This window comes from Leucoraja erinacea, chromosome 5 (genome assembly GCF_028641065.1).
Source record: "Leucoraja erinacea ecotype New England chromosome 5, Leri_hhj_1, whole genome shotgun sequence".
Taxonomy (NCBI): domain Eukaryota; kingdom Metazoa; phylum Chordata; class Chondrichthyes; order Rajiformes; family Rajidae; genus Leucoraja; species Leucoraja erinaceus.
The window spans coordinates 58,986,786-59,014,778 of NC_073381.1; the positions used below are offsets into that span (position 1 = coordinate 58,986,786).

General features: G+C 40.5%; 1 protein-coding gene across 2 annotated transcripts in view; it reads left to right on the forward strand.

The window, feature by feature from the left end:
• Nucleotides 1-27,993, forward strand: part of man1a1 (mannosidase, alpha, class 1A, member 1) — a 409,100-nt gene that overhangs the window by 15,127 nt on the left and 365,980 nt on the right. Inside the window, exon 1 of one of the 2 annotated variants that reach the window (XM_055635736.1) lies at nucleotides 1,711-1,787. The exons of the other annotated variant lie outside the window; for it this stretch is intronic. The gene's annotated coding sequence lies outside the window, so the exon portion shown is untranslated. Of the gene's footprint in view, nucleotides 1-1,710; nucleotides 1,788-27,993 lie in introns of those variants that run through there. 2 annotated transcript variants of the gene reach the window in all.

A 27,993-nucleotide genomic window follows, 5' to 3' on the forward strand; every position in this document is an offset into this window, starting at 1 on the left:
TACCCCCAATCTGTTTCTAAATAGCACAGTCCAAAACAAGTTTTTTTTGTTGTTGCAGATTTGATGAGTAACCCCTGTTACTGTGGGGATTGGGCATCTCCTGTCACAAGCTTGCTGTAGAACATTTTAACAGCAATTCTGAACCATCGTGTGGAGACAATTCCAGTTGCTTGTTTTCTCGGGATCTATTTTTAATCAGTTTCTCTTCAATACATTATTAATAACAGTTTTTGTAATCCATTTGTTAGGACACTTGTGTGTCGCAGGAAACGGACAACAACATGGTGCTCAATCAACTACATTTCTGTGTGTCCAGAGCTCCTTTTGATTTTCTGAATAGTGAGGAGGGGAAATAAGCATTTTGGGACAGGGATTGAATATTGCACATGAATCCATGGAATACACAGGAAAAGCATTGTTTGTTTGCAGAACATTTGAACAAATGTGGAGAACATTTTGAGTTATTATTTTGTTTTTCTGTTTTCAGAATATAGATTAATTTGTAATAAATAAATATTATAGACATTTCAGATAAAGATTTTCTGGGTTTAAACTAATATCTAGCTTGCAATATGTAATCAGTATAAAGTTCCTCTGCATAAATTAACTGGAGTTTATAGATACACCTAGAGAACTTATTTCTTTGAAATACTGTGGGAATTAACTGAGCCTTTAATGTTAAAATTCCATGTATATTAAAAATGTACCCTGCACCAACACCATAGTTTATTTCTGATGGATGAGTGAAATTAAATTGTGGAGTGCATGTTTGAGCAGTGAAAGAAATTGACGAGCCCAGAGCAGAAGGGTGTGAAACACTGGGAATGCAGCAAAATGACTCACAGCTGTGGAGAAATGTAAACGATGCACCATGGTTATTGCATGTAGTAAGACTGGAGTGCTGAAGATGCAGAAAAACTGCAACTTCAAAGGATTTTTTTCCCCTACTTTAATACTAATTTTGTCTCAATTCCCACATTCATTTGAGAAGCTACATATTTAATATTAACTGTGTAAAAGTTCTTGGAAACTTACTCGTGTTGAAACCACTAACATTCATGGTGAAGGTATATCTACTGTAACTCAAGTAGAGTGGTGTCCATAAAATTCTGCACAAGTACAATTTTCAACGCTTTTACCCCTCAACAAGATGCACTTTTATCTGTATGCCGGGAAAAAACCCCTTGTGTAACAAGATTAAGTGTTTATGGAATAGTTCTCCTGGTAACTATTTTGCATGGAACTGAAAAGCTGTAGCAAGTGGGGTGGGGCGGGGTGGGGTGGAAATGCTATTCCTTTCAAACATAATATAATTCACCTGTCATTTGTTAGATCGTTATCAAAGCCTGGATGTCATGTGATAGTTTTGTAAGATGACTCGATTGAGAGATGCCTGCTAAATTGCTACTTTATTAATCTTCCACCCTTTCACTAATGTCTGTAGATTATCAGTTTCCCTTCTTCAAAATGCCCACATCCTTCCTTAATCCAGACAGTGGATCATAGGATTATTTAAAATATTGAGCATCACTACCAAAAGTTATTAGCTCATTTAAAATATGAGTGGTTTACGGAATTATAGACTAGTACAGCTTGGAAGGAAGTTGAGGCTCAGGCTAAGTGTTATTTACAGGAATCACAGAAACTGTTTTGCAAATAAATGACTATTGATGACCTCCATGACGCTTTGAAAGAAATGTTTTTTGAAAAGCAGCATACTGATTTTGAACCTGCCTGGCTGCTCTAGTTTGCAGAAAACATTGCTGCCCTTGACATGGATACTTAAAGTAAGTAAGCTGGAAAATAACTACATGAAAGTATGGTCTGGACAATATTCTGAAAATGTCTATAATGAAAATGGAGGCTGATTATTTTGCTCTATTTAAAGTGTACCAGTAAACCATGCAGCTAAAGCAACATTGGTAAATAATTAGAGATGCTGCCACATAAATGTAAGGCAAAAAGGTTTAAAAAGGTATAGCATACATGTGTGAATCACTGCTTATTTCTCTTTTCTCCCTGGATCATTTTTTTGGTTAATTTTTTAGAACATTTCCTTTAATTACTCCCCTGATTTATGTCCAAATTTTCATGGCAAGATTATAGTTTTGCAATGGACTGTTTATTCGATCTGGCCCTGTGATGGAGCTGCCTAATTCAACTTTTTGTTTTTCCCTCCATATATCTTCATAAGTTTGCCCAGTTTTTATCTGAAAGTAGCCCAGTGGCGGAAATCCCGGGGGGAGGGCAGGGGCAGGGGCAGGGGGGACAATCTTCCCCCCCCACCACCATTTTTTGTAATCCGGATTTTAAAACTCGGTGAAATCTCGGCTTTCTGCGAGCCGGTGGGGGTGGGACTGCTGATCGTGGGCGCCAATTGGACGAGAGAGACGTTGGTCAGCAGGCAATGGCGGCGGGACATGTTGATTCAGCGCGATGAGTGGAGGAGGGAGGTGTCGGTCTGAGGCGGAAGTAGGGGTGTGGGACTGAGGATAGAGCATGGTGATTGGAGGAGGGAGACGTGCCCAGGTCATAGGGTCACTGCCAAACCGCCACTGGACCATCCCTGTCCCCACCCGAGTGCCACCCCCCCCCCCCCCCCCCCCCCCCCCCCTATGCCCGGGGGGTGGCCAGAGACGTCGGGAGTCAGACGGGCGCGGTGTCCCCTGGCCCATAGCCAGCACAGGGAAGCAGCGCTAAACCCAGCTCAACTCTGCCTGTTCCTGCCTGGACTTGAGGGAAATATGGCCCAGGTTTACAGCCAGCGTGGAGAAACAGCGCTAGCTCCACGGCTCCGGACTGGTCAGTCCAGGCAGGGCTGTAGGTTAATCTGGCGAGGCAGGCAGAGTTGAGCTGCATTTAGCGCTGGATTGAGCTGAAATTACCATTCACAGGGCCCACAGTTGAAGCCTCGCCTGTGTGTGTGAGTGTGCGCATGCACGCGCGGCCGCCAATAAATTGTGTGTCCCCCCCGTCCCCTGGTCCCCTCCATATTTTGATAGTGATTTCCGTCACTGAAGTAGCCATTGAACGGGCCATTGTTCTTGGAGGCAGAGAATTCCAGATTAGGAAAGCATGGTGCAGGGTCGCCTGAATTAGTTGCTTATTACTTTAAGTCTGTGTTCTGCAGCTAAATGAAAGAATTTCTTGTTACTATTCTATTCAAACATTCAGCGGTCTGAACACCATGGCAAAGCCACTCCTGAACAAACAATTCCTGAATTTATTGTATTGTATTGTATTCAAATTTATTGTCATTGTCTCAATTAGAGACAACAAAATGAATTTCCCTTTACAGTCAGTATCATAAAAATAAATAAATAATAAATATTAAAACATTAAAAAAAAAAAAAATAGAAATTTAAAAAAAAGCACAAACACAGAAAGTCCACAACACAACACAACACAGTGGCACCAAGGTGAGGAAGGCACCATTGTCCAGCCAGCCTCCCCTCCGATCTTCCCAGATGTTCATCCATGGTCGGGGCCTTCCGAGCACCCACAGTCGCTGCCCCGGGTGGCCCGATGTTCAGGCCCTCACGCCGGGCTAGTGGAACGCCGACGCCGATCCCCGACGGTGAACATCCTCCTCCTCAGCGGCCCGGACCTCCCGATCAGCCGCCTCCCGCAGCCGGAGTCCGTAGCTCCCGAGTCTGCAGGCTGAGCCAGGCAGAGTCGCAGGACCCCGCGTTGTTAGTCAGCGCCGCCCGCATTGGGAGCTCCGCAAACTGCAGCTCCAGGATGTCGGTGCAGCAGGTCCAGCACTCCGGGCTCCAGACGGCAACCCCCAGTAAGGCATCGCCAGCCCTGCGATGTGTTACCACTGTCCCGCCGCTACTGGAGCTCTGGTCGATCCTGGCAGGAAAGGCCGCGCCAATCCAGGTAGGCCGCTGGGGGGAGGGGCGGGGGTGGGCGAGGACGCGACTCGAATAATAGTCGCGTCCTCACCAGGAAGCGGCTGAAGGACGGTGTCCCCCGCACCGTGCCCTCTTCCCCCACATAAAGACATTAAAAAAATCATAAAAAATACACATCAACATAACTAAAAAAACAAAAAGATACCCGGCTGAAGGTGGAGGCTGCTGGCACCAGCACCACCGGATATACAATACTTATTAACTTTCCCCATAACTGAAGTGCTGTGTATCTCTGACTGTTTCAGTGAATTTCTGTTGTGTTCTCTCTAGAGTATAGAAATTGTTTAAGTGTGATAACTAGAATCCAAGGATTAAGTTAAGAGAACCAATTACACAAGTTTTGGGTTGTTCTCCCAAGTGGTTAAAAGATTAGGTATGATTTAAGTAAAGTTTAAAGCTAATGGAAGATTTATAAGGTAGATGATGAAACAATGTCTACTGGTTAGGAAATCTATGCAAAGAAGACGTTGTAAGTTTGAAACGATTCTGCAAATAGCATTTAATGCTGGAGTAACTGCTAATTTCAAAGGTTGTTAATTTAAAAACTCATATTGTTATGTTTAAGGTGGGGATTATGGGTGGATAATGTGGAGCAACATCTGCTCAGATCAGATTGAACGTCAAAATGGGTTTAAAGAGCTAAATGTTCTTCTTTGTGTTCTTCTTGTTGTCTCGAGTTTTACAATTAGACCTGGAGCCTCAGATGAAGGAATTTATAAACATTTGCCAACTTCCTTGTTCTACTTGTTACCTTTGTTCAAAGTTTGGGAGGTGTCTTCAAAAAATATCTTGGTATGTCTTGCAAGCCTAAATGACACATGCATGCACACTTCTAGAGCACTCTTCCTGTACATTTGAGACATTTTAATTTTTCACATTTCCTCATTTTACAAAATGTACAAATTGGTTTTCAAGATTTCAGTTCTGTATCCAGCTCTAGACTTGTAATGTGTTCCTAATCCTCGATGTTATGGGTATAAACGATCAGTGTGTTCTGCCTCAGTAAAGAGGGGTACAGCAAAACATTGGTGCAAGATCAGCAGGGTCAATGTTTTGTGCATGACATACCTAAATATTTAGCCAATCAAATGGATTCCAGACATCTTTGTAGATAATATGGTAGAATCAGCAAAAGATTTGGGAAAAAAGGCAAGAGTTATATTTGAAACAGTGCACACATAAATAGCATATAACAAAATAAGGATACGATAAATAGACAATAATAGATGCAGGAGTAGGCCATTCGGCCCTTCGAGCCAGCACCGCCATTCAATGTGATCATGGCTGATCATCCCCATTCAGTACTTCTTTCACCAATTCTTCCCACACACCAAAGACGTGCGGGTTTGTAGGTCGATCGGCTTGTAAGTTGTCGCTAACGTGCAGAGTGGTTCTAGTTTACGGGCTGGTCGGAGTGGACTCGGTGAGCCGAAGGGCCTCCTTCCGTGCTGTATCTGTAACGCTGGTGAGGACGGGCTTGCTGCGAGCGAGCCTCATTACTGATATACAAATATAGCCAAATATACAACAATTCATATAAATTCTGGATTAAAATTATGTGTGCAGCTGCATATGTCTACTTATTATAACAAAATGTTTCCATTTCCATTTGTATAGATTACAAACGGCCAGGTTGCATTATTTAATGGAATGATTATGTAGGGTTACAATTGATGTTATTTGTCATGTAGTTGAGGAAGTACAGCAGTCAAAATGTGTTTAAGTGCTTGAGAGTAAATTGGTGTTATCCAGCCTCTTGTACCATGTGGGAGTGGAAATGGGGATTTTTTTTCCAATCTGCATTTCATTTGTAGAAATTGATTTCATTTTTAGAGGATATAATTCTAGTGCACTAGATGGTTGACAAAAGCAAGAGTAAATATTGTTTTTTACGAAAGTTTGTCTTGTTAGTAACTAAATTTACCATTTCTGTACATTCGGCAACCAATGGTTCTTTATTATCACATGTACTGAGGTGCAGTGAAATTATTGTTTCGAGTACGTTCAGTAAATTATTACTATACATTTGTACAATCCCAGATGAACTACAGACTAAGTGTACATAAATATGAGACCATATGCAAGAGTCACCAGGTTTGGTGTCATTTTCAAAGTCCAGATTGTTTTAAGTTCAGCTGGACATTAAGGCTCGTTGTCGTGGCAGTGTTGCAGTATCAGCCTGGCTGAGCAAGGCCCTAGGCGTCCACCGCTGACACTTTGTGCCTACTTCAGGCCACATTTGTTCTATGCGATTGGCCTTCTGGAGCAGCGCCAGATTCAGTCGAGCCCCAGGCAGCTGCAGGACCTCAAACCATTGCCTGAGTCCGGATCCTCACATTGTCCAACTAACTATTGTTCCTCTCCTCACCCTCTGAGACGTGCAGGGGCTGGGCTCAGCAGCTTCTCTCTTCAGGGTGGGTTTCCTGGTTCTGAGGTGGGCAGGCCGAGCCTGCAGCCGGGAATTAGCCATGGCATCCCTGTCTGCCGTGAGGCAGTTGGACAACTGGATGAATACGGAATGTTTTGGAACAGTAGATACTTCATAAAGCATATGAATGAAGTGTGCAAGCTGAGATAGAACTGTCATCAGTTTGTTTTTAGTGCAATAAGGACAATGTATAGTTGTCAGTTTATATTAAGTTAAAATATATGTATTAGCCAAGTATGTATACATACAAGGAATTTGACTTGGTGCTTTGTTCACATATGGTAAAACCAAGATGTACATTGTAAAAAGACGATATGCAGCAGACAATTAAAAATAAAACATTATAATTTAAACGTGAAAATAAAGAACCAGACTAAAAAGAGTCTACAGACTTTACGCTCTTGAGTAGAACTACTGCTTGTGGAACTAAGCTGTTTTTATGTCTGGCTTTGACAGTGGACAGTCGCCTCTCAAAGGGAAGTACTTCAAAGAGTTTGTGGCCAGGTCAAGAGGGGTCAGAGATGATCTTACCCGCTCGCTTCCTGGCCTTTGCAGTGTACAGTTCATCAATGGGGGGTCAACAACCTTCTCGGCTAATCAAACGATGCGCTGCAGCCTCCCGATGTCATGCTTGGTGGCCTAGCCAAACCAGACCATGATGGAGAAGGTGAGGACAGACTCTATGATGCTGGTGTAAAATTGGACCATCACTGCCTGTGTAAGGTTGTGTTTCTTCAGCTGCTACAGGAAGTACATACTATGTTGGGCATTTTTGACTGTGCTGTCGATGGTGGTCCCCCATTTCAGGTCCTTGGAATTGATGGCTCCGAGGAACCTAAATTACTCCGCAGTTGTGACTATAGTATTGTTGATGATGAGGGGGGGGAGCTCTCCTAAAGTCTACAATCAATTCCACTGTCTTAAGAGCATTGAGCTCCAGGTTGTTACGATGGCACCAGCTGTGTTGCTTGCTGTCTGTAGGCAGATTCTTCCCAATCTTGGATCAGTCCGATCAGGGTTGTGTCATCCACAAACTTGAGAAGCTTGACAGAAGTGTCTGTGGAAGTGCAGGCGTTGGTGTAGCGAGTGCAATGGAGAGGGGAGAGTACGCAGCAATGTGGTGCTCCTATTCTGAGGATCAGTGGGTCCGAGATGTAATTTCCCAGCCTCACATGCTGCCTCCAGTCTGTCAGGAAGTTGGTGATCCACTGCCACAGGGGTTTAGGCAAAGTCATCTGGGAAGGTTTGGAGTGTAGTAGCTCTGGCATAATGGTGTTGAATGCAGAGCTAAAATCTACAATCAGAAGCCTTGCATAGATCCCCTGTGGTCTAGGTGCAGGAGGATGAAGTGCAGGCTTATGTTGACTGCGTCATCCACTGATCTATTGGCTTGGTAATGCAAACTGTAGGGTGTCCAGGAGGGGGTGATACTTTTCAGGTGGGCCAGAACAAGTCTTTCAAGGGTTTTCATGAATACAGAGGTCAGTGTGACAGGCAGGAACGGGGTACTGATTGGGGATGATCAGCCATGATCACACTGAATGGCGGTGCTGGCTCAAAGGGCCGAATGGCCTACTCCTGCACCTATTGTCTATTGCCTGTAGTCATTAAGACCAGTAATCCTTGGCTTTTTGGGTACAGATTGCATCTGTTGAGATTCTGAAGTTTGTAGTAATAATGAAAACACATTTGAATGGGTTTTATGAACAAAACATGTAATGGCTCAGGCAGCATCTGTCGGGAGACATGGGGGGAAGCTATTTCCAGTCAGTATCTTTCCTCCAAATGAGGAATGGTCCCGGCCTGAGATGTCGTTTGTCCATTGCCCTCCATTGTTGCTGTTTAACCAGCTGAGTTCCTCCAGCAGTTTGTTGTTTACAAGCAGTCCCTCCCTGCTCCTTATTCTGGTGTCATCTGATCTCTTGTACCTATATGAAATTAATTTTGGGAAGCATCTGATTTGATATATTAACTGCTTTGTCTAATAACCAATGAAAGCTGTATTTTAGATTGTTAAAGATGTTTGGTGCAAATAACCGGTTTTATATTTTTTGCTGATTTGGAAATGAGTGTCAGCCATATTAATTATCTTCAATTATTAGCTTTCACTACTTTAGATATCATGAGATTCATGCTGAGTGGCAATTGAAACACAAGGTTGACCATTTCCAGATAGTAGCATTCATCAGCGATATTTGGGAAGTTGGGAGACAAATTTTGATCAATTTCTTTGATCTCTTCTCAATTTTGAAGAAAAGCTTTAAAATCAACATAAATACCAGAACTAGGGAAGGTTGTTGGGGAGAATATAAATCTGCAGTTAGCAGTGCTGGTAAAATGCATCTATCTTTCCATGCTAAATATGGGATAATTACTGTACAATATTTATTTTTGAAGAGTACACAAACAAATATGATTATGCCACGTGATTTTCACTGTGCTCAGTGCTTTGACTACTATGGCATAAAGTGGGTCATAAATGGATTCTCCTGACGGCAGTGCATGTACATTAAGATCTACAGGCACCATCAAGCTTGAGTCGCTTCACATGGCAGACTGAACAAACAGATCTGCTTTTGCATGGGAGAAATAACCGTGATCACTTAAAAGAATTTGCAAGTAACTTGAAGTGTGTCTTTATCTGTGGTTAAATTAAAGATATTGCTTGGATTTACAATGTGTTTCTTATCTAATTCAATTAATCCAATCGTGCATTATTCTTGCTTTATGGGATCAGCAAGTGGTTGAAATTGGGATGTCCTGTGGAAATCTATTAATTGTTTTGATGAACACAAAATTGTGTGTTTAAAGTTGGAGAAATTACCTTGTGTCACAAATCTTTATTTGTTACCCAATGAAAGATGCTACACGGCAACAATAGCCAGAGGTTCAGTTGAAGGCCTCCAGTCTGTGTAAACTGCCTTTTTATATTTTATTTGAGATTTCCAGGACTTTTATGTGAATAGTAAAACTGCAAAGCAGATGACCCCCTCAGGAGCAAAATGTACCCAAATTCTCCCCAAATTCATATGAATTCCCCTGGATTGCACCAGTCACCAACATACAAGAGCAATTATAAAAGAGAATCAGAAAATTCCACTAAGACAGCACTGAATGTTGGGATTGAACCTGGGTTGCTGGAGCCGTGAGACAGCAACTTTATGACCTGCATGACTTGTTTCATATCAATCTAATTTAGTTGACAAGATACAAGCCATTGAGTTTGTTCTAAACCAGGTTTCAGAGAGATTCTTTCACATGTGTATGGTGAACAGGTCCTCCCAAGGTTACGGCAGACTGAACAAACAGGATCTGCTTTTGCATGGGAGAAATAACTGTGATCATTTAAAAGAATTTGCAAGTAACTTGAAGTGTGTCTTTATCTGTGGTTAAATTAAAGATATTGCTTTGATTTACGATGTGTAACGTCGTAAACGTCGTAACGGTGTGTAATGGTAATCCTGAGAACTCTTCATAACGCAAAATGTGACCAATTAAATAAAATCTGAGGCCAACCAAGGGCAACATGCAGGGAAACCATGGAGTTTAACTCAACTCTTCAGATATTGCCTCAAATCAAGCTCCCATGTAGCAGAAGACACTTAGCCACTGGCAAATTCAGACCATGTGCCTATTTGTATGTTTGGACTGTTCATAAGTTGGCCATTTATAACCTGGGGCAGCACATACAATTAGAAATCCATACTGTCTTTCCCAAAGGGACATAGGTCATCTATCCTGAGGCAGGGAGAAAGGTACAGAGTAGTTGGAACGAAGGTCTTGAAACATCCAAAAGTTTGCAAGGATACTGCTGAAATTTAGCTGCTGAGAACACTGTAGTACCATCAAGCTTACTCTAATTTATGTTACGACTACTTCATTTGGAGGATGGGAGGTCACACCATTTTGCCCACCATGACCCTCAAAACTGGTGCTCCTCAGGGTCATGTCCTCAGTCCCTTGCACTACTCCCTGTATACCCTGCATGACTGTGTGGCCAAGTACATTACACATTTAATCTTTGCTTGCTGATAATACCATTGTTGATGTGGTCAACAACAACAGCAAGGCAAAGTACAGGAAAGGGGTTGCAAACCTGATGTCAAGATAACAACCTAGCCTTTAATGTCAGCAAGACAAAAGGGTCAAGGAAGTGAGGGGGTGAACACGGCCCTGCTCTTATCAATGGAGCTGCTATAGAGATAGTCGACAGCTTCCTATCACCGGCAACCGAACCTGGCCCCGCTACACTGATGCAGTGATCAGGAAAGTGCATCAGCATATTTTACTCTCTAAGGCATTGGAGAAGCTTTGGCATGTCCATGAGAAATCTCTCGAACTTTGACAGATGTGCTATAAAAAGTATTCTAACAGGATGCATCTCAATCTGGTATCGCACCTGCTTTGCTTATGTGAACAAGAAATGTCATTGCATCTGGTATAAATGGCAAACTAATTGGATCTGGGGGAAGTTTCTGTACCATGTTACCAGTCTTCCAATTCTGGTCCAATGATTGATGACTGGCTGGGCCAGCTAAAACATAGAAACATAGAAATTAGGTGCAGGAGTAGGCCATTCGGCCCTTCGAGCCTGCACCGCCATTCAATATGATCATGGCTGATCATCCAACTCAGTATCCCGTACCTGCCTTCTCTCCATACCCCCTGATTCCCTTAGCCACAAGGGCCACATCTAACTCCCTCTTAAATATAGCAGGTTTATTAATGTTAAATTAATCATATTAATGTTGATATGAGATAGCTTTGGAACGTTGTGTCTCTTTGTTGCTGTCTCGGACGAGGATCTATCCCCTACAATCATTCCACTCCTTTACCTCTGTATGTATTCATGGTATTCATTCTTCTCATGGTATGTTTTGACAGGATAGAATGCGAGCAATGCTTTTCACTGTATCTTTGTACACGTGGCATAAATATACTAAATTAAATGCTTGATTTTTGAGTCTGCAGCAACAATTTGACCAGAGATGATTATCATTGATAATATCCTCTCTTGTGAAACCACCTTAACAACAAATAAACTTACTTCCCTGTCCTATCCATCCGTTTCCACTGGCCCAACTAGTCTCCAAAATCTGTTGCCACTTTGCTGCTCCATGGGCATTAAAGGCATTAAATATATTTGTAAAATAAACAGCTATTAAATATTTAACTGAGAGGGATAGTTTGTTGAACGGCAAGATTATAAAGTTGTCGAAATTCCTTGGTGCAGATTCCCTGGAGCCCAGTCTTGAAGTATTCAAGCCAAGAGCAATAAATGTTGGCGAAATATACAACTGTACTGAACTGGTATTAACATGAAATAAGTTGTTTCCCCTAGTCTTTCCTCCTTTAGGGAGAATCACTGGCTGAAAGGTTAGAATTTGGACTATATCTTTATCACCTAAATCATTGCTTGTTATTTGCCAGCAGCTGTCAATGGGGGAAGAAAAATTCTCTGGCAATCGAGAATTCGAGAACAGAATTCATCCTTTATAAAAAATAGTTTTACATGTCCAATGTGTGGGAATATTTTTGAAATAATTTCACTTTGAAATTCAACCTAAACTGGCAAATCTGGCCATGATGCCCAGAATTTATTCAGTGTATTCATGTTAATCATTTCTTAAGTTAACTATCCATCTTGCTATTGTTGCCATGTTGCATGGATTTGATGATGAATACATTGTGAAGGTTGGAGAAGGGGGGAAAAAAAATAATAGTGTTATTTTGATTTGTGTCAAGTAATCCTCTTGACTTAAGACCATAAGACCAAAGAAGACATAAAACATAGGAGCAGAATTAGGCAATCCGGGCCATTGAGTCTGCTCCTACATTCGGTCATGGCTAATCTTTTTTTTTTTCTTCTCGCTCAACCCCATTCTCCTGACTTCTCCCCGTAACCCTGATGCCCTTACTAATCATGAACCATGAATCAATTTAAAATGATTTAAAAAATACCCAATGACTTGGCCTTCACAGCAGCCTGTGGCAATGAACTCCATAGATTCACCACCCTCTGGCTTAAGAATTCCCTCCTCATTTCCATTCTGACATTCTGAAGGCATGTTCTTTTAGTTTGAGGCTTTGCCCTCTGGTCCTGGGCTCATGACTGGAAATATCCTCTCCACTTCCACTTGATCTTGGCCTTGTATTCTGCTGTAATTTTTTTCTAGAAACCTGAAATGTGGGTTGTTAATACGATTGTAGAATACAAACAAGAAGATTTTGATTGCGTAACATTAATTTTGGACCAGATTAGATAAGGAGCTTGATAATCGTAAGAGGATGATGGAGAGGAAAAGTTTTACAGATGACAAGCAGTAAAAACATCTACAGGTCCTATTGAATATAATGCAAGGCATTAAAATAAATAAATAAATAAATAAATAAATCTCATCAGGTTTTCTGCCCAGTTACTAGCCTGAGAGAGGCTGCTGGTTGGAAAACATTTGGGGAGTGGATAGCTAATGGATATCTTGAGCTGGAGACCTGTGTATGTCATCTGTCCAAGGCTCTGTGAAAGGACAATTCATAGACATGGGATTGGATAGTAGGGTATTGGTTGATCACAGGATGCTGGAACAGTGAACCTATTATGCATATGAGTGAAATACTCTACCTCAGAGGTAGCAATCTCGTGAATATTTAATGTCTACTTTTATCTCTTGTGTTTTACAGTCATTATAAACTAAACCTGAGAAATGTAATAGTAATGCATTGTTTAAAATAGAAGCAGTCAGCCTATTTTAATTGGCTACCCACCACATTAGTTACCCACCATTGACTCGTATATAGTCAAGTCAGTGTAAGGTAAGGGTTGGCGCCACCATTGAAAATCAAGAAAAAACTGCAGATGCTGGAAATCTGAACTAAAACACACATAATCTTGAAGTGGAATGTCGGTGCAGAGAGATTACTGATCCATGGTAAAGGCATCTATATGCGTCCAGAAAACTGGTAAATTTAAATGATGTGTCACAGATGAATGTGGAAAGGGATCAAGGAGAGAGAATTTGGTCAAGATTGGAAGAAAAAAAAGGGCGATTGCAGACTGACAATGGATCTGCCTGTATCTCCTGCATGTAGAGGAGGTAGAACTGGGGAATGGGAGTTCTATAAGGTTGTACAGGGATGATGGCCTGAGGAAATAGGCCCCTTAACTCGCCTTGATATTTGGTGGCATCATGAGCGAGAGGGAAAGATGAGGATGTGTCTGAGAGCTGATGTTCAGCCTCCGCATCTTAGAAGTCAGTTCGTCAAGACCTTTATTGGCTGGTTTCATGACATTATCAAAGTGGAATAGAATGCTGAAGGGGATAGGTTAGATCAAACCAATAGTAGAAAAATCAATGTTGTGCTGGCAGTGAGTCATGAGGAGATTTAGAGGGGTGAAGCCAGGGGATAGGATCTAGGTGGATCAATAATTTGAGAAATGATCCACAGTCCAGAGAGAAATCATTACCAAAGAAATAGGCACAAAGACAGTGGACAAAAGAATAATTCAATGTCATGACTCGTTGGAATAAGCTGAGGTGAGGATAAATGGGTCTTGAAATGAAGAATGAGAAATGATTGTTTAGGGTCAGAGAATCGAGCTGACGGAATAATTAAAATACAGTTACTTCATAGTCCTATAACAGCCAGATGGAAGAATATTGGTTTTAGAGAAGAATATTGAAACATTCTGTACTTTGAACATTGGCATGGACGTCACTGCTCAGTGAGTTGGTCGATTGAATCATGGTATAACGTTGCATTTGAAATATGTTGCCTTTGACAGAATGGAGTTTGCACTGCTATGCTAAAATATTAACCTAGTTTATACGTCATAATACATTAGTAATTAATATTACAGGTGTAAGATGTTATGGGGAGAAAGCAGAAGGCAGGAAAATGGGGTTAGGAGAGAGAGATAGATCAGCCATGATTGTATGGCGGGGGAGACTTGATGGGCCTATTTCTATTCCTTATGACTTATGTCCTCATGACCTTAATATTATATTCAATAAAAGATTGGACAAATTTGCAAAATTTGTTTTAATACGTTAACCACTGACCTTTGTATTCTAATTTACTGTCAACCACATATGTACTCGTGTGAATGGAGTTTGACCTTAATATGTTGCAGCGATCAGAATCTCTTGTTAACACTTCAAATTAAGCCACTTGAAATGATGGACCTTTGATTTGTGTACAGAATATGGAGTGATTATATATGGATGTGTGCCTGCAAGTTTCCAGAAATGTTGATGCTAATTCCCTGGAGAGAAAACAAAATGATGTTTCTTTCAAAAAGGGGACATCCAATGTGTCATCACCTTGAAGGCAGAATTGTGCTGCTTTAAAAACCTTTCCCTGAAATCTGGGAGCAAATCTTTGCCATTCTTGTCTCTTTCGTTTATTCCATTCTTCCTTCCTTCCTTTCTACGTGCAGTGGAGGAGATTTAGAGATTTACAGTAAATCAATTATTTCCAGCTAATTGTATTTGGTTAATAAAAGTTATTTTTCACCAAAAAAAATCCTGATATCCTAATGTAGGACATTAATTTTACAATAAATTCAATAAAATTATTTAGACAGCAAAGTTTGTTATTTTTTGCTCCCATAGTAATGTATTTTATCTTGGAAGAACTGAAGAATATGCATGTAGAATAAAAAGTGAATTTATCTTGAAATTGTTGGAAATATTCAAAGCTTTGATACTCTGATCTCTTGGTATTTTTGACCAGCAGGCAGATTGACGTACAAGTAAACAGAATTGCACCTAGGTCCGAAGTACATGGTAATACGATTGTTGTGCAATTTATCAAAGTTCCGTTAAAAATGTAAAGGGTAAGAGGACATGTTAAATGATTGAGGCCAAGAGGTAAAAAATATTTTGATTGTGGGAGATTTGTTGTTCTATCAATTTAATTTTCAAATGCTAAGGGAATTATACTCTGTATTTTAATCTTCAGCCAATTTTGAAGCCCCACTTGATATCATTCTTTGTAGTAGAAATGTGAAAACCTCAATGCCTATCGGGCCTTTCATTCATATGTTTCATGTTCTATGATTGCCTGCAGGGGAATATAGAGCAGGAGCTCATGCCAGTTTCATGTGGGGCTGTGCAGAACTAATATGATTACGTGAAAGATGTGCAAAGTTGTACATGGAGCATAGAAAAAGTAAAGTGCAAGAACAGAACCATCCGCCGATGTCCGTCCTAAGCACAATGCAAGACTACTTATCTGCCTGCATGTAATCCATATCCCTCCATTTCCTGTAAATCCACATGCCTATCTAAAAGTCACTCAATTCTCATTATTATACGTGCCTCAATCACTAACACTGGCCGTCCTTTCCAGGCAATCGCAAGCTTCTGTGTAAAGAAAACTTGACCAGCACATCTCCTTTCAACTTTGCCCTCTCACCTTAGAGTTATGCCTTCTGGTATTTGACATTTCCATCCTGGAAAAAATATTCTGACTGTCTACCCTATCTATGCCTCTCCGAATTTAATATTCCTCTATTAGTTCTCCCCACAACCTGCAGCATTCCAGAGAAAACTATCCAAGGCAGACACAAAATGCTGGAGTAACTCAGCGGGACAGGCAGCATTTCTGGAGAGAAGGAATGGGTGAGGTTTCTGGTTGAAACCCTTCTTCAGAATGATGGCAGGGGAGTGGGTGGGACAGAGAATGTGGTTGGAGACAGTAAGACTGGTGGGAGAACAGGGAAGGAGGAGGGAATGGAGAGGGAAAGCAAGGGCTATTTGAAGTTAATGTTCACACCGTTGGGGTGTAAGCTGCCCAAGCGAAATATGAGGTGCTGTTCCTCCAATTTGCGTTGGTCCTCAACCTGACAATGGAGGCCCAGGATAGAAAGGTCCAATTGGGAAATTGGAGGGGGAGTTAAAGTGCTGAGCAACCAGGAGATTAGATAGGTTAAGGCGGACTGAGCGGAGGTGTTCAGCCAAACGATCGCCGAGCCTGCGCATGGTCTCGCTGATGTACAGAAGTTGACACCTAGAACAGCGGATACAGTAGATGAGGCTGGAGGAGGTGTAAGTGAACCTCTGTCTCACCTGAAAAGACTGTTGGTGTCCTTTGATGGAGTTGAGGGAGGAGGTAAAGCAACAGGTGTTGCATCTCCTGCGGTTGCAGGGGAAGGTATCTTTGGACAGTGGCAGACCTACATTTTTGGGGCCGTGAAGGGGGAGGAGGGGGTGGAGCGGGGGGGGGGAGGGGGTGGCGGCGCAAGGGGTGGAGGGGGGGAGGAGGGTGTAGCGCGGGGGGAGGAGGGGGTGGGCGGGGGGGAGGGGGGTGGTGTGAGGGGGGGGGGGGGGGGGTGACACTGGCCAGAAGACAATCTGCTGATCTCATGATTTTTTTAAAACCTACATAACCTTTGTAATATTCCACCGATTGGAACAACACTTGGTGCGCTTGGAGCAGAGGATAACGGTGAGTAAGGTGGCGAAAAAATCCTAGTGATGTAGGGTACCATTTTTTGTACAATTTTTTTTTTTTTTAAGCAAACCAGAAGTGGTCAACATGAGAGTTTTAGTAATAGTATAGATATTTAGAATTAAACATCCTTAATTTGAAAGTTTTTTCGTTTACGGCTAGCCTACATGATACTTTAATCACCTTTTGATTTTGATTTTAACTATTATTTTGTATTGAATTACACTATCATTAAATATTATTATTAAAAAAAAACCTTCTCATACAGTAGACCCAACATTTTTAAGCAATGTGGACTAAGCATGATATTCACCTCCAGAAAAAAAAGTAGGAAGTATTGGCCGGTGGTCCAGGAGTCTGGCTAGGCACCCGGTGGGGTCCAGGGGCAGTGCCCCGGTGGGGGTTCACTGGACAACGCCCCCTGAAGCTCCTGCATTTTCAATAAATTGAGAGTGATTCTCAAGCTTTCTGCTGGTAGTTTAGATAACAGAAGCTTAGAATTTTTCGAACACATAAACAGTAAAATAACCCGCAAAAGATATATTATTGCAATAGACAATAGGTGCAGAAGTATGCCATTCGGCCCTTTGAGCCAGTACCGCCAAAAACAAGGGGGCAGATTATTATCTCAATGGGGATAGGTTAGGTAAGGGGGAGGTACAGCGAAAGTCAGGGAAAGTTGGCATGCAAGTACAGCTGGCAGTGAAGAAAGCTAATGGAATGTTGGCCTTCATAACAAGAGGATTTCAGTATAGGAGTAAAGAGGTTCTTCTGCAGTTGTATAGGGCTCTGGTGAGACCACATCTGGAGTATTGTGTACAGTTTTGGTCTCCTAATTTGAGGAAGGTCATCCTTGCGATTGAGACAGTGCAGCGTAGGTTCACGAGATTGATCCCTGGGATGGCGGGACTTTCTTATGAGGAAAGATTGAAAAGATTAGACTTGTATTCACTGGAGTTTAGAAGGATGAGGGGGAAGATAGCTGGGGCCCTTGCAAGTGCCCATAGCTATGCCTTGGTTTTGGAGGAGGTGCGAGGAGTCTAAGGAGAAGTTGTTGCGGGTAAGGACCAGCTCTGCTAGGTGGAGGAGAGGATTAGTAGAAAACTATCCAAGTCTGTCCAACCTCTCCCTATAGCTAACACCTACTAATCCAGGCATCATTCTGGTAAAGTTCCTCAGCACCCTTTCCAAAGCCTCCACATCTTTCTTGACATAAGTAAACAATAACAGTGCAAAGTAAAACATAATGCCCCCAAATCTATATATAGCTTGGAGCCTATTTGGAGGTTGTAGTGTTAAATAGCCTGATGGTTGCAGGGAAGAAGCTGCTTCTGAACCTGAACATTAGGTTTCAGGCTCCTATGCCTTCTTCTTGATGGTAGGTGTAAAATGAGAGTATGGCCAGAGTGGTGTGGGTCTCTGGTGATGTTAGCTGCCTTTTTGAGGTTGCAACCTTCGATGGTGGGGGTGGTCAGTACCTATGATGGACAGGGCAGTGTTTGCCACTTTTTGCAATTTTCTTCATTCCTGGGTGCTTGAGTTTCCAAACCTGGCCGGGTTGCAACCAGGCAATATGCTCTCTACTCTGCACCTGTAGAAGTTCCGGAGAGTATTCATTAACACCCCAAATCTTCTCAGGTAGTAGAGGCATTGAGAGGGCTTTATTTATGATTGCATCAATGTGCTAGATCTGGGACAAATCTTCAGATCTCCATTTATTCATTGAATTCCAAAGCTTTATTTAAAACAGCTTAATCTATTGCCCCTCTATGTTGCTAAAAATCTTCATGTCCTAGAGATTTTGCCAGCTTGCAGGGGTACTTTTTTTCCAGCATTATCATTAGAAATCAGGCTAAAACTACACAACCGCATGAAAAATATCGGATGGACTGAATGTCCCTTGCAATTTTTGTATAATGACAGCTGACTTAAGAAAAACATTGCATGCCACCCAGCTTATGTCCTTGGACTGAATTAATGGCTGTTATGAATTTCCATTGCATCTTTTTGTACCTTTTGAGGATGCTCTTAAAATAAAGGTTATTTCCATAAAATGCAAACACTTTTAAATACATTAGAAATACATTTTAAAATTTGCTAACCAACTATTGCAACCAATGTAACTAAATAGTTCAACCATTTTAAATTATTTCAGATGATATACGCAAGGAAACATAGAAACATAGAATGTATTCGGCCCTTCAATATGATCATGGCTGATCATCCAGAATCAGTACCCTGTTCCTGCTTTTCCCCATATCCTTTGATTCCTTTAGCCCTAAGTGCTAAATCTCAACTCTTTGGGTGAAAACGCTTTTCATCATCTCAGTCCTAAATGGCCTACCCCATATTCTTAAACCGTGACCCCGGTTCTGGATTCTTCCAACATGTGGAACATTTTTCCTGCATCTAGCCTGTCCAATCCCTTAAGAATTTTATGTTTCTATAAGATACCCTTTCATCCCTCTAAATTCAAGTGAATATAAGCCCAGTCGATCCATTCTTTCATCATATGTCAGTCCCGTCATCCTGGGAATTAACCTGGTGAACCACTCCAAAGACGTTCAGGATTGTAGGTAAATTGACTTGGTATAAATGTAACTTGTCCTAGTGGGTGTAGGATAGTGTTGATCCACAATAGCGGGGATCGCTTGTCAGCGTGGGCCCGGTGGGCCGAAGGACCTGTTTCCACTCTGTCTCTCTAAACTAAACTAAAACCTATGCTGCACCCCCTCAATAGCAATAATGTCCTTCCTCTAATTAGGAGATCAAAACTGCACACACTACCCCAGGTGCGGTCTCACCAGGGCCCTGTACAACTGTCTTGCTCTTATAATTAAATCCTCTCTCTATGAAGGCCAACATGCCATTAGCTTTCTTCACTGTCTGCTGTACCTGCATGCTTACTTTCAGTGACTGATCTACAAGGATGCCGAGGTCTTGTTGCACCTCCCCATTTCCTCATCTGACACCATTCAGATAATAATCTGCCACCTTGTTCTTGCCACCAAAGTGGATAGTCTCACATTTACCCACATTATACACTATCTACCATGCATCCGCCCATTCACCGAACCTATCCAAGTCCCTCTGCAGCCTCACGGCATCCTCCTCGCAGCTCGCACTGCACCCAGCTTTCTGTCATCCGCAAAGGACGTGTGGCATTATAACGTGGCAATAGCCTTGCAGGGCTTGCAGCATCAGACACCCGGATTTAATCCCAATTACAGGTGTTGTCTATATGTCCTCCCTGTGAAAGCATGGTTTTTTTCTGAGATCTTCGGGTTCTTCCCACGTTCAAAAGAGCCTGTTTCCGCCCTGCATCTCTGAACTAAACTAAATTAAAAGTAGGAAACTTATATCGTTGAAGAAAACATTATTTAAACAAACATTGATTATTGACTGAGGCATTTCAAAAGTATTGCGATGTCTTCAAAAGGTAAATGCAGGCATGTGCAATAAAATCCATGTTCTGAACTGGAAAATAATTTAAATTAGTTGCATAGTCACATTAGAAGCTTAAAAGACTTCAATCCAATATGAGCAGTGGATTTCAGAATGATTTGTGGGACAAAGTAGACATTTGAGAATGGACACAATTAAAACATGTAGTTTTATGGAGCCTTGTCAAAATGTGGATCTTCCAAGTCATTTCATTACATTTCATAGTATTTATTTTAAAAACGATTTAAATCATTTTTCTTCAGACAGAATAAGTGTAAAAGGAAAAGCCAAGATGGCCTTTTAGACCTTTCAAAGATTGTCATGCTGCAACACAAAAATGCTGGAGAAACTCAGCGGGTGCAGCAGCATCTATGGAGCGAAGGAAATAGGCAACGTTTCAGCTGAAACTCTTCTTCAGACGCTGCAAGCTTGTCACGATGCAAGTTTGACAAAATTGAGAGGGAAATGTTTGTTAATGTGATGAACTGTGGAGATTGCACCAACCAAATGGTGTTTAAATAGTAACACAAATGCCAATTTAAAAACTGGGAATTGAGACGAGTTTTCTGTGAAACTTTATTTACCTGGAAGATGTTCTTTTGGCGCTACAGCAAAAAATTGTATGTCCAAATGAAGACATATTGAATATTTGTTTGTGCTAATTCTTCCTGAATTTGCAGAGACAAGCAGTCTCAGAGACGGGTACAAACTTGTGTTTGAAAGCAATGTATACTAGACCAATTCCTGGAATGGTGAAAGTTTTGTATAAAGAAAGATTGGGTTAACTGTGCCTGCATTTACCAGAGCTTAAAGGAATGAAGGGAGATATAAATGAAGTATTTAAAAAAAGCATAACATTTTGGCTGGGCTGGACATGCACAATGTGGGAAGAACCTTTCCTCCATTTGGGAGGTCTGGAACCACAGCTTACTCTCAGGATGCAGGGCAAGACATTTTGGACAGAGACAAGGAGGAATTCTGTTACTTAGAAGATGATGCTCCTGTTGATTTCCTAGCCTAATAAAACTGTAGAGATAAATTGCTGAACATACTCGAGGTGAAAGCTAGATCTAAAGTCACGAGGGTATTAAAGGGTATGAATAGGGATTGAGATAGATGAGATCATTGCTGATCCTCAATTGAATGGTAGAGTAGAGTTGAATCCCATTGCTGCTCTTCTGCTATATTTTATTATTAAATTTAAATTTACATTGTTGTAACACTTGTACACTAATTCATTGAACAACTCCCGGCTGAAAAGGAGAGTAGAAAGACTTTCCAAATTTTCATCACTCCTTTTTAAGTGGTAGTGGGGAAAGTTAGATTTTTGTTCTCGAATCAAGGACGGGTCCCTTGCCTCTTTTGGGTTCATACTGGCACATAATGTGAGCAAACTTGAATGTATTATTATTGCTCTTCAATTTTTATTTTGATATCATAGAAGTTACTACTTCATTCAAGGGTATCCGAAGTTGGAGAGGCCTTTTGTATTCATGCTCGCTGACTGAGTCTCAGAAGTGATATTGGTGTTTGTAAATTGGATTGAACCATGTCTGGTTCTGTAGAAAATTTGTGCTGAAGGTACTTTGCTATAATGATTTCATTGTTACATTTGAATTCAGGGGTGTTGACTATTGATCTAGCCACTCAAGTTTGAATCTTAGTAGTGGTGACCATAAAATTACAAGATTATTGTTAAAAACCCACCTGATGCAATGTAGTCTGCAGGGAAGAAAATATGCTATTCTTATCCGGAATGTCTTAGATACAACAGACTCACCGTGTGTTTGACTCTTAATGTACCCATGAAATGAAGTATAAGATCACTCAAGGTTTCTATTTTCAATGCATTCTTAGTAAATTGCAAATTTAAACTGGATTGAAAATATAATAAAGTTCAACCAGTGAATTGTGATGGATTCAATGTTAGGGAATGGTATTTTTAGTTTTGAAAGAAATAAGATTTGTTTTCTATTTTAGCATTGAGAAGTATATTTTGGTGAGTACATTTTCTTTACTCCTTCACTCCTTTCATTTCTATTGTGCGCGTCAGATACCAATCAAACTCACGTGTATTTTCATTAAATCGGAAAAAAGGAGACAACATCTTCCAGATACTCATGTGGAAAGAAAATCATACAATTCATATTTCCAACAGGTATTGGAATGTCTTTGGCATATTGTAACATTTATTTATAAATCACTTGCATTTGATTCTGTGGTTGTAAATTAATTAATCAACCCATTCAAGTAATCCTACACATTTATTTTTTTTAATGATGTTGTGCAATGGTCACATGAGCTTGATTCAGCTGAGGAAACACTAGCTGAAGTGAACAATGTTGCAGTATAAATTGTCTGAGAAAATGAATGTGAAAATTAGTAGTGGATGAATACAGACTGTGCATAACTGATGAATCTGCAAATTGGCTATAATTTGGCCTAATGTTAAGTTACTTGTAAATCAAAACAGCAGTGTACAATAATTACTGAGTTTGGATGTTGTTAATGACACAAATAGTGAACTATGATTAATTGTGGAACAAGTGAATTAAGCAGCATGGATTGTTGGATAGAGACAGTGTTCTTCGGTAACACCAATTCTTTGTACGGTATACTTCATTATTTAAGGTAAGTAGTTTGCTGTTAAATTAGGACAGGTTCCCTAAAAGAATAAATTCATGTGTTGGTTGCATCCCCTTTGTTTGGCACAGTTAGTTTTCCAGCCTTCTGTTTTTGTTCTAGATCCCAGCATCTGCAGTCTTTTTTGTCTTCACGTGAAAACTAGAGCAATGTGGAAATTCACAGCAAAAGTAATGAACTTTTTGAACTCTATGCGTGCAGTGAGCTGCATCAATACAGCAATCAATGTACCATAAAAAATTGAATGGAGAGCTTGAGTAAGACTAAAAAATAACTCTTCCTTTCTACCTACAAAAAGATACGTGGAGCTTGAGTCCATTAGAATTCTTTATGTACAGAGCTGCTGACGTAAATCACGTTGGTGATGATAGTGATCCATTAAATTCATGCACTTCCCACAGCATGAAGAAAGCAAAGAGAAAAATAATTCTGTTCAATCCACTTCCATTTTAATTAGAACTTAATTTACCCTGGAGTTACAATAATTGTACTTGGTTTGTTCATGTTGCATGAACCAATGCAACGTTCACCATTTTACCAAACTGTGAATGGAAGTTTCAAGATATGGAATGATTGGTCTGGTATTGTTCCACATATCTGAAAATTACTTTGATTTTATTATCGTGTGGAGCACGATAATTTGATCGTTATTTCACATTAGCTATTCCTTATCAAACCTTACTGCCTTGTTAGATTATTGATCGTCAACGCCCCCCTGAGATTGCGAACACCTTTTCCGATTGGAATAGATTAAGGAATACAATGATTTTGAAGTAGTCGTTTAATTTACATAATTAACTGCATACTTTATAATGCAGAACATGTATAAACAAGGTTGATACTGTTTTTCATGCCTCCTCTTTAAAAAGGCACCAACATTTGGTATCAAAGTATTCAAAGATGTGTGCCAAGGATTGGTAAATATTTTGATAGTACTAAGATTAACCATTAGATGCATTAACTGTGGGCAAATCCAAGTTTTATGATTGTTTTAGTTTGGATTATCTGAAAGTACTTGCCATTTTTGAGTAGTTGAAGAAGATTCTAAGATCACTTTAATATCCAGAAAACATTTGCACTATTTATGTAATCCATGAAGGACTTTTAATATTTCAGCTCTAATTTACCTTAGACAAGAGGTACAATGTAGACTTCAGCCTTCTAGTTTCAGTTCATTGTGAGAAATCTGATATTTATGTAGTTACTGAGTCACAAAGATTTGTTTTTTGATACATATTGTAACAAACTGGGTGGCACGGTGGCACAGCGGGAAAGTTGCAGCCTTACAGTATCAGACACCCATGATCGGTGCGTTCCGTATGTAGTTTGTATGTTCTCCCCGTAACCTGGCATAGGTTGTCTTCAGGATCTCTGGTTTCCTCCAACTCTTCGAAGACGTATAGGTTTATAGGTTAATTGGCTTGATATAATTGTGAATTGCCCCTAGTGTGTTGGATAGTGTTAATGTGTGGGGATTGTTGGTCGGCAGGGACTTGGTGGGCCGAAGAGCCTGTTTCTTCGCTGTATCTCTAAACTAAGCTAAACTGCGAATCACTGGTTTCAGATTATCAATTTTGACTGCTTTGGGATTTGATTAGAGTGTGGCAAATGAGTCTATGTCCACACTCCAAAATAATTTGTGCAAATGAGAAGCAGTTGAACAGTACCGTGTTTGCAATATCTAACTTATGTGCAAAAAATTGGGTTAATTTACACATGTAAAATGCAAAATTAATATCAGTTATTTTTCTTTGAATTGCAGTGCAACCATTTTTTTTAAATTACCAGTAATATTGAAATAATTATTACATTGTATGAATAATTGGAAAATATCCTGTCACCTCATATGGATGATGCATTTTGAACAATTTGTGGAGCAGTATTAGCTATGTTAAATTTGGGTCATTTGGAACAGTGAAGGACATTGAGTACTTTAGTCAACCGTCGTGAGCTCCAATTTTCCAATAAGTTACAACCAGGAGTAGTAACTTCTATTGTTTCATGTTTTTAACACAAACAAATATCCCAAAGCATATTATAAGAAAGTTGATCACTCTACATTGAACCATGAGATTAGAGAAAATTATCAGGAAACAAAATTAATGGTAAAAATATCAAACTCGGATGTGTGTGTGTGTGTGTGGGGGGGGGGAATAAATCTCCTTGGAATAAATAAATTTGTTGATGAATTGAATTGAATCCTTTATTTGTCATTCAAATGTCGTTGCCTGCAGCCATACATGTAATAATAAACAACACACAATAAACACAAATTAACATCCACCACAGTGAGTTCACCAAGCACCTCCTCACTGTGATGGAGGCAAAAAGTCTTAGGGTTGCTGTCTCTTCCCTCCTCTTCTCCCTCTGCGCTGAGACGATACCCCACCGGGCGATGGTAAGTCAGTCCCGCACGGTTCAAGCTCCGGTGGTTCGAAGCTGCCGCCGAGATCCCAAGGTCCGGGAGCCCGGGCCGTCCACGGGAGCACCTCCAGGGAGCGCCCTTCCAGCCCCGCACATGGGCCGGCCCACATGGGGAAGCACCACCTTCAGCCGGGAGCCGGGCCCGCCCGCACGGGCAGCGTCTCACCAGCGGACGCAGTTGCTGCCACGGGAGCTCTGGAAAACAGGCATCAACCTGTGACCCGCGAGCTCCCGATGATGTCATCCACTGGCCAGCAGATAGTGCAGGAATCTCTTGAAATGGTCGTCACCTCTCTGATGCTGGCGGCCCAGAAGAAAAACTCCTTGTGCTATGGTACATGGGTGTCCAGCATACACGCTAATGATATACTAAACCGATCAATAATGCATTCCTCACTACTCAAACAGTGGTGTGGGAAGAGCTGTCAAAGTAGCAAAAGTGATCAAAATAAAAACATCCATAGGAGACAGTGACACGGTCCTAAACTGGAAATGTCTAGAGGATTGGGCAAAATATCTTTGTGACCTTATGATCTCCAAGATCATTTGGAATTTCAGATTATTCAGATTATTTTAAACTGGCTTTTCAGGTGTAAAAAAAAGAAATGGGATGAAGAATATAGGCCCCGTTACCTGCTCTGCTATTCAATAAGATTGTACCCAATCCTATGCGTTTTGTCCAGTTTTCTACCTGTCCCTGATAACCAGAATTGTCCTTTAATGATGAACAATATACCAATCTCTGCCTTGAATATCTTCCAAGAACTAAACATTCATACCTCCCGAGAGGGAGGTATTTCTTCTGTGTGAAGAAATTTCTTCTTAGCCAAATCTTGGCTTTAATTGGGTGATGCTTAATTCTAGATTTTCCAGCTACAGGAAACAGCATCTCAGCGTCTGCCATGTTAATCCTTTTCTGCATCTTATTTCCTTAAATGAGTTGTATTCATTTACTAGTCACACAATTAAACCTCAAGGAATGGTTCCAAGACTGGCTGCCCTTATCTAGACACATAAACTTGTTTAACATCTCAGCAACAATTCCTGTCTCTACATAATTGAAAGGTTGTTTGAATGCTGACCTTTTATTTAAAATCTTGCATTGAAACGCAATACATGCAATAACGTATCATGAATACATGCAATCATGAACCTGTTAAATGCTTCAGCATAGTTTCTTTTTTATCTCAGTAAATATAAAATTGGACACCAGGTGCTAGAGCTTGTTTTATGCTTCAGTTGTACACCACCAGCTATGTTTTGACAGTGGGTGATCACATTTCTGACTTCCTCGCCTGTGCATTGCAGCACAGAAGCAATGGGTTGAGGTTCGGATGCTGGCAGGTCTCACCTCCTTCTCCACTAGACTCACCGTTTTCACCGTTAATGGGCAGAGGATAAATGTGTGAACAATCTCTTGGCTTTATGCCAGGGATGACTAATGTGTAATGTCATTTGATGTTGCTGACTTTGAATAAGGGGCAAATGTGATTTTAGTTTGCTTATTTTTCTTAATGGAATTCTTGTTGTTTAAGCCATTTTAAGTATTATCATAATATTTCAAAACACCTAGAACTATTTAAACTTATTTACATTTCTTTGATACAATTTAATATAGTTCAAAGGCCCGTCAAATGACCGCAAGGATGTGGGTTCTATGGGTGGAGACTAGGGATTGCCCATGTGAGGACAAGTTACTGTTCACGGTCTGATAGTTTCACAGAGCTTTAAATCTGGTCATGGGAAAAATGGGGAGAACCATTGTGGGCAGTGGCTGATCAAGTGTGTTATGTTCCATTTTAATGAACTCTAGGTTTAATGCAACTAAACCTATCCGATCGATTCTCAAAGGGAATAGAATACAAGGGCTAATAGTTTGTATAGTAAATTAGTTTTAAGTTGAGGGGAAAGGCTGTTATGAATTTATTTTTTGATAGAAATTTCCATATTGCTCTTATATTTTCTTCTTTATTGCAAGAAATTGATCCATTAATTTACTGCGTGAATCATCATGTTGGATATACCTGCAGTTGAATTAGAGATATGAGGAAGTAAATGATCATAATCCTTAATTCATCTGTAACTTGGTTTAATATTAGATTGGTAAATCATGTGGAAAGATGAATGAATTGCAATGTGGATATTTTATCTGGAAAGGAGATTATACTTGGTGCATGGTGGAAATACTGCAAAATAATATGACACCAAAGATTCCAAAATTCTATTCGGACAATAAGTCTTAACTTGAATGCAGTTACAGGGATATATCAAGAACATAAATGTGCTGCATGAGTTATTGATCTGTATAGAGGCTTGATAAAATAGATTTTGGCAGTCATGAGTGGTTATAAAATGGAGCAATCTGCTATTGTGGCCTCTTAAATGATTCTTCATGGATCTGCGTTCAGAACTGATCGGGTTAGAGTGCATCAATTATTTTATACCTATGGTTTTCTTCATGCAACTATTCTATTTTCTCTGTATTCTAATGAGTTGTCTTTTTGAGGCTGGTCTTAAATAAGATTGGCAGATGAAGTGCAGACCAGGAATTAGGCGTGATTTTCCTGGACTATGAAACTTGATATACAGTGAACCATTTAATATCCATTTTAATCCCTTCTCCTTTGTTGCAAGTTTACTATGTTGTCATCAGTTGACATCTTATTATCAGCTATAATGATCTCC